Source organism: Oreochromis niloticus, unplaced genomic scaffold, assembly GCF_001858045.2.
Source record: "Oreochromis niloticus isolate F11D_XX unplaced genomic scaffold, O_niloticus_UMD_NMBU tig00006673_pilon, whole genome shotgun sequence".
In the NCBI taxonomy this organism is placed as follows: domain Eukaryota; kingdom Metazoa; phylum Chordata; class Actinopteri; order Cichliformes; family Cichlidae; genus Oreochromis; species Oreochromis niloticus.
Genome location: NW_020328117.1, coordinates 37,477 through 45,404, shown reverse-complemented (window position 1 = coordinate 45,404; position 7,928 = coordinate 37,477). Strand labels below are relative to the sequence as shown.

The following is a 7,928-nucleotide window of genomic DNA, read 5'->3' as shown; positions in this document are numbered from 1 at the left end:
TCTGCTTCTCTCTGAACACGGGAGATTCTCTGTAAGATTCTCTATATGTTTTCCTCATACGTTCTTTCTGCTTTTCTCTGAATATGGGATCGTCTTTATACATCCTTATGACACATTTTCTTTTTCTCTCTCTAATTTTAGCACTTTCTCTATAGATCCTTCTCATTTGCTCCTTCTGTTTTTCCTTAAAATCATCTCTTTCTCCATAGATCTTTCTGAAATGTTCTGTCTGTTTCTCTCTATATGTAGCATTTAGTTTATACAGATTATTTTTGTACACACTCTTTTTCTGTCTGTGATTAGGATCATTAGATTTTCTACTGGAATTTTTTTTCTTAGCCTTAAAGCTTTCATCAAAAGTGTACATCTTCCGTTCTTTCTTTTTCTGATTTTCCTTTCTTTGTGGTAGTTTTTTGGGGGCCAATAATCTTCTTCTCATTTTTTGCCTTTCCTGTTTATTACGTTTTAGGAGTTTATCTGAGAGTTCCTGTGTTGTCTTAGTTGAACAGGAGGCAATGTTTGAATCATTCTGAGGAGCACACTCTGATATTACCTGAGTTTCTCTGACAGAAGATGCAGAGGTTTCCTTTTCTAAATAATCATTAGGATGATGGTTCATCTCAGTGAAAGCTGTCTCATTTAAATAATCTACTCTGGATGACATCACTTCAGTGGTTAAAGTGTCTGTCACAGGTTTCTGTGTCTGCTCAGTGGATGTTTGAGAGTTTAATTCATGAATAGGTTCATTTAAAGCTGGTCCTGGAGCACTTGTAGCTGTTTGTTTGTATTCGGTTGTTTGATTAGCATCTCTTTGGTCAGCTGCGTTTTCACTCTGAAACTCGACAGGCTGTAGCTCATAAGTGCAGGTTGGGGCGATGCTAAACATTCGGTACAAGCGTTTGATCCTGTCAATCATGTCATTAAGACGTGTGAATTTTAACATAACTGCAGTTCCACCAGTTACAGCTAGCGACAATGGCATTCCTGTAGACTTACGTGGGTGAGGGTCAAAGTATGCGTATTCACCTGAAGTCAGCCTGCAAACTGCGATCACCGTTCCTCCCATGACTAGCAAAGCATAGCGAACCGCTGAAGCCAAACACTGTAGTCCCTGTTCAAGGCTCGGCAGGTGATTTGTACCATCAAATGTCCCATAACGAGCAAACTGAGACATATCCACTTGATACTCGTGTCTGCGGCTGGTGACCACTGTGGGAAGCTCATCACAGGCTAGAAACACGCTGTTCACAAACCTCTTTCTGGCATCTGAATACACGGCATGGCCTTTATCCAACACACGGTTAAGATCTGCTCTGGTAATAAATTCATCCTCGTGTAAGAAGGACAGGAAAACCAAACTGTTCGCCATGCATTGCTGATTCCTGTACTTTCCATACCTAGGAGAAGCCTGGCTTCGGGATGCACAGATGCTACTCACTCGTGGACGACTTAAACTGTTTGTAACCTGTACATGAGACGGTCCTGGAGCTTCTCCATCATGCTGCGTTTGCACAGTTACCTGGGGTTCAGTCTGGATTACCTGCTGTACTTTAGCATTTGGCACAGATGATGAGCGAACACCTCTCTTTACCACATCTGCATAAGACACTGCGGCTGTCTGAACGCTGCTCTGCACTTCTGGACTGGGAACAGTTGCAACAGACACCTTTACCTCCTCACCGCACTGAGAAACATTTACCTGTTCTTTCTGCTTTTGCCATCTAAGCCTCTGGGACTGCGACCTTTGACCTTTCCTTGGCATTTTATTGAAGTACAAACTGGACCTTATATGTATTTATACACAAATGTAAACAAAACCCAACCTGTAAACACTGAAAAACTAATCAGTCCTCAAGTTTCTATTACATCAGAGATTTATCAGAATTGATGTAAAAGGCTGACTTAAATACAAACTCAATATAAAAGTTATTTAAAGTTCTTTGAAAACACTTTGGTCTGTTTTATTGTAGCTTTTTCAAAAGCTGTATATTATTACTTCTTATATTTTTTTTAACCAGACTGGATAACAAATAGGTCTATACTTCTGTAATGTAATATGCAGAATAAATCTCAACAATCAATCAACAGGCTATAATAAAACTCTTAGCTTTTACATAGACTTTGTGTAAATCTTTCAGATATCTAAAATGTAAAGCAAATATAAGGAGCTGTGATGGTGTGGTGATCAGATGACAGGCGACGGGGATTCTTCAGCTGGATGTTCTGCAGCAGTCAGGAAACAGGAAGTCTGGGTTCTCAGGGCAGCCTCTAGATGACAATTGTAACTGAATACTTACACTGAGTGACAAAAAAGGGTTTATCCTTAAATAATAATAGTATAAACTTGTAGTCAAATGTTATAACCAATGAAACAGACTTGAAAAATGTATTTGAATCAAATTTAATATTTATGTGAATATAGCAGTCTGAATGTATTACAAAATAACCAGATTATCTTACTACAAATAAATCTCAAAAAAGGTGTATATTTTATATAATTTATCAAAGTAATTGCACCTGTAAGGCAAACTATCAGTGTAATGCCAAGTCAAAACTATAAATGTGGGGCTGTGTAAGTAGTTTGTACTGTAAAATCTACTGTACTGTAATTCTACTACTGTATATTCAACTTTCTACTTGCAATTTCCAGCAAAATTAGTAGATATGAGAGAGTTTAACGACAGGAAAGAAGGAGCAGTGAGAGCAGAGATCTCTCAGATTTCTGAAAACAGATCGACGAAGTTGTGGTAACTTCAATTTCCAAAAACTTGGTTTCTTGTCAAACTTAGATTTCTTGTCAAACTTAGATTTCTTGTCAACACAGGTTCAAGCTTGTCAAAATTAGATAGAGCTCATGGCGGAGAAATGATAGAAGATAGAATGGCTTGTCAAAAAAGATGGAGCAGGGAGAGGGAGAGTGATAGGACAGACTGAAATTGCTTGTTAATTGCTTGTCAACGATAGAGGGAGAGGGTTTTCTGCAGCAGGTCACCTGTAAGACAAAAAGGGACTGGAATTAGGCATATTTCCAATAAACATGGCTTTCCAGTATTTTTCGGAATATAAGTCACACTTAAAATTCTTTAGTTTTCTCAAAACTCAACAGTTTACCTTATGTATTAATTCTGGCTGTGCTTACTGACCTCAACCCAATTTTATGTGTTACACGGCACTCAAACATCTGTCAAAATGTTTTAGTATGACTTTGGAAAGCTACAAAGCTGCACCGTTTGATGGATTGTTGGAGCATTACAGCTACAGTAGTCAGGAGCCTCGCCGAGTAATTCGTATTGTGCTTAAACATAATATTATGGTGTGTGTATGAGGATCTGGCATCTGTTTAGAGACATGCGTACGGAGCAGATTTCAAAACCGATCAATCCATGAAGAATTTGATAGATTTGTGGAAGAGGACTGAACAGAAAAAGTGAGTGTATTGTTATGTGTTACCACTGAAAAATGTTGAGACTTATTGTGAATGAGTTGAATAGTTTGAGTTATCTGAATATTTGGTTAGCTGCATACGCCTTATAATCCGAAAAATACAGTACACACAGGGCTTTACATATTGAAGAGTTCCACAGTACATTATTGGACTGAACTGATTGGAAATGCTCAAAAATGGTGGTGGAACTATTCTAAAGAATTTTTTACATTCCAATAACACAATAAAAACAAACAGTGTCTATAAACTTAAACCAAGATGTGCTGCTACAATAATCTACTGTCAATATCATATGGTCCAACAAAACCCACACACTGAGGTTAGAGCAGACAGTTTCAGGCCACCTGCTTAAAATTTATGCCACATCACATGTTCCTTAATCCCCAAAGTTCTCAAATCCCTGTTTCTGTGTGTACTTACCTGGGACAACAGTACATCATAATATCTGGGCACACAGAAACAGGGATTTGAGATCCGTTAACATAAAAGTAAACAATACTTTACTCAGTATGACTTTTGGCAAAATGAGAAATTTGGGAGGATTTACAAAGCAGTTTCTACATATTTCAGTCACATTTGGGGCATATTTAATACACAGCCATAAGCACTCCACTAAATCTAGGAAGTACTTATAATGGCGATTTAAAGGCCTAATTAAAAATGTAGTATGACGATAATTTCTTTGTAGATCATTTAATCATAAAATACAGAAATGAGTGCTGTATCTGTGCTTTAGATTTTTTCCAGTCATCAACAAAATCTTTAATTAAAAGACTAATTCAAAGAGCAGTTTTCAGACAGTCACTTAATTTAATGAAGGGAAAGAAGCGTTTAGGATGAATCCACAAGGCTCTACTTGAAGACTTAATTGTACCTAAACTGCTGTTCATGAGCTGCTCTAATGTGAAAAAATATGCACTGCTACAATAACCTACCGACCTCTGTAGGTCTGGAAATGTTTACACAGACTTTTCTGATTTGATGACTTTTGATGATCACCAATAGCTGTGCTCACTCACTGCACTACACTGAATCTCCTATAATGAGAAACATTTCCCAGCACTGCACCTCAGAAAAACCTTTACTTACCAGACTTGAGACGATCAGATCAGCAGTCTAGAGAAAGGAAACAATTCATCAGATCACTGTTTGATGATTCAGATTGTTGAGCCTCTTCACACACAATCCAATTTACTGTGACACAAATTAACTAGTAAAATCCTCAATTACTTTAAGCTTTTTTAAGTTTCCTGTAGTCTAAAGAGAGATAATTGAACTGCAGGGTCTCACATGGCTATAGCAAGTGTAATAAAAGCATTATTACTACAGAAATGCAAAGAACAGGCACCAATATTTGTTGGCACAAGTGCAGGATACACCAAATATTTCCTACACAGAAGCCTTGTGGCTCCAACATTTTCTACAACAGGTCAGAGCTAATAAAGTGTGAAAAACCAAAACTTTTAATGTCCTTTCAGGTTAAAAACATTAAATACAAAGTAATTCTTGAAATCAGAAGCAACAGAAAACCTCATCATGTTTTGGTTAGTCTGATATGAATATGCAAATCCTAAAATACATGTAAATACTGACATGTTACAATAACAGAGGTGCAGAATGTTTGTGGTTAAAATTAAATGTCTTAAAATATTACACTACAAAGTCCTTTCATTGTACCCGTTGCTAGGAATATTTATGTATGTTGCAATGTCCCTTTTTGGCAACATTTCTATTAAATTTTAAAACACATTATATTCACTAAATAAGTAACAAACTAATTAGACACACTGGCTGTAAATTACCTAACAATGTCCACTCACACCTCTGGTTCTCTTCGTTTTTATTATTGTTAAAGCTATTACTTATACCGAGTCAGGCAAAATACTTCTACAACGTTCTGACTTTAATGTAATACATCAGCAGAATTTGAGAAATAATATAAATCAATACCTGTGCAGCTCTTAAGTGTTTGAGCAACCACTTATACTGACTCCCCTAAAACACTTTAATTGTTTTGTCTGCTACTTAAATCCACAAACATAAGGAGAAAATGAACAACTGTATAAAGACATCTGACATTTAACTGTTTGGATTCATTAAGCCATAAAAAATTTAAATCATACATAAATGGGGTATTAAACTTCAGGGACATTTTCAGGGACAGTCAGAGGCCCTGTGTGGGGGCTATGCTGCTACAGGTCACAAATCCTGTGTTTTTGCCAATCAGTAAATGGAAACATATCACAAAAAGTCAAACTACTGTATGTAAGTCGTCAAATGTGCTACACAATGCCAGGTTCATACTGCTTCAGTTACAGTCACTGTTTACTTACCAGCAAAGGCAAAACCAAAGATCTCTTTCACTCTGTGTAACAAAAGACAAAGCACAAAAATACAGAATGAGACAACTCAAATCAGCATCAGAGTCAATACTACATACTCTGTGTAGTCCAAAAGATTCAGTACACTTCTTTGTTTACCACAGCAACAAACAACTCACCTCTTTTTTTCTACACCTTATTAAAGATTACTGTCTTCATTAAGGTAATATGTGGTTTCATCCATTTGTAATAAGCCACACAACTTTCTCAGTTATGTGATAGCTCTATTAGTTTGGTGCTATTACACAGTAGATTTAATAAGCAATGATTTGCTACACCTAGCACTGCACAAATTCTGACATCACAATTTCAAAGCATGAACAATCATAAATGAAAGCTTGGATGATATATTTGTAGGCTTCAACATTTGAGTTGGTCTGCATTCAAATTCTGCTTCCTAAAAATATTATCTGCACACAATATCATTTAATATGCTGTTGTTTTAAATATCTACATATCATATTTATAATATTAATGGTGCACTGCTGCATTTTATTTATTTGAAGGTGGCCTTTTTTAGATTTCATTAATTTTTCACAAAGTGAGAAGTTAAACAGAGCTGCAGGTGTAGGATATAGTTAAAAAACAACCTGCACAAACAAGTGTTTGTTAAACAGTTCTTAAAATTTAACAAAAAACTAAAATTAATTAATTTAAAAAAACCTTCTTCTTGTTACGAGATGTTATTATTCTTATATTATGTGTTTTATCCTCACTCTGTCTCTCCCTTCTGTTAATTAACCCACAACACAAACACACACCGGCACAGGCACGTGACTCTTTTTCTCCCGGCTTTCAGTCAGAGGCGGTAAAATGGCTCCTTTGAAGTTGCCGACCCTGCTGCTTCAGCAGCTAATCAGTGCTTCTAAAATGGCGGCTCATTACTTACAACCTAAAGAGTGAGGCCGTTTTAACTGACTGATTTGTGAAGAGGAGAACTAACTTCAGCTTCCCTAAGAGACTCAGAAACACTAACACACCGAATGAACCAAATACAACACAATAACTGTATTAAACAATCAAATGAACCATATTCATTTCACACTGGGCCTATAGCAGCTAGGCTAGGCGTTAGCGCTTAGGTTGTTAGGGCTAGCATACCAAACACTCCTTTTAAATACTAAAATTACAACGTTTCACTAAAAAGCAGTCATTGTGTTACTTTAACATGACTTATACTTTGACTGGCTTTATAAGTCACTAACAACAACTGGGTAAATCACTCAAACAGCTTATAGACATTTCATTTCAGAGAAGAGAGACAGAGAAGCAGGGCTTACCGGCAGGGATCGAGCAGAGAGTGGGCGGAGATTCAGGAGTCAGCCAGAGACGAAAAAAAAGAGGCATTCACGGGTAGTGGGAAACTCCGCAATTACACAAAATTGGCATTGAAAACGTGAAAAATATATGTAAATTTAAATATTATTATACTAGATTTTTTTGCATCAAAAAACAACTAGCAGAAATTTAATTCTATAATGTTTCAAACAGGATTCTTTGAATTTGAAATAATGGTTAAAAGACATAAATAAACATAAGGTCATTATGTTAAAATGTACTGTATTATGATAGATTTATTTAACTGACTGCAGTAATAAGAACAGTCTTCTTCTGAACACCAAGGAGCTGGTGTTGGTGATCGCCTAAGCATCCTCACAGGACAGTGGCTGCAGGGGCTCATCTCACTCCACTGCAGGACTCAAGAGGTTCATGAGGTCCTTAACCCCACTGCCATGAGACTTTTTAACAGCAACTCCTGACATGTTCATTGCACATTTGTTTCTTTTATTCTAATACATATTGGTTGTAATCATATGAATTCTGAATTGCTTTAAAGCTGAAGCTGTCTGCTAAAACTAGCTGAAAAAGCTGAAAAGTTGCAGAAATTGTAAAAACTTTGCAGAAGCAAAGGAACTTTGCTAAAATGTAATAACTTAGCAGAACTGCAATATCTTAGAGGAAACATATTACTTGGCAGAAATAGAATAGCATAGCAGAACTTAGCAGAAATATTGTAACTTACCAGAAACATGATAACTTCTCAAAAATACAAGAATTTAGGAGAAATAGTTTAAGATAACAGAAAGAATATATTTAGCCAA

The 7,928-nt window shown here is 36.4% G+C and overlaps 1 long non-coding RNA gene across 1 annotated transcript; it reads right to left on the bottom strand.

Moving 5' to 3' along the window:
- Positions 1-2,412: 2,412 nt before the first annotated feature.
- LOC109200596 (uncharacterized) lies at positions 2,413-7,125 on the bottom strand. Its single transcript, XR_002060753.2, has 4 exons — positions 7,107-7,125; positions 5,779-5,810; positions 4,535-4,561; positions 2,413-2,992 (listed from the first exon to the last, which is right to left on the bottom strand). It is a non-coding gene; the product is annotated as an uncharacterized LOC109200596 (long non-coding RNA).
- Positions 7,126-7,928: the final 803 nt, after the last annotated feature.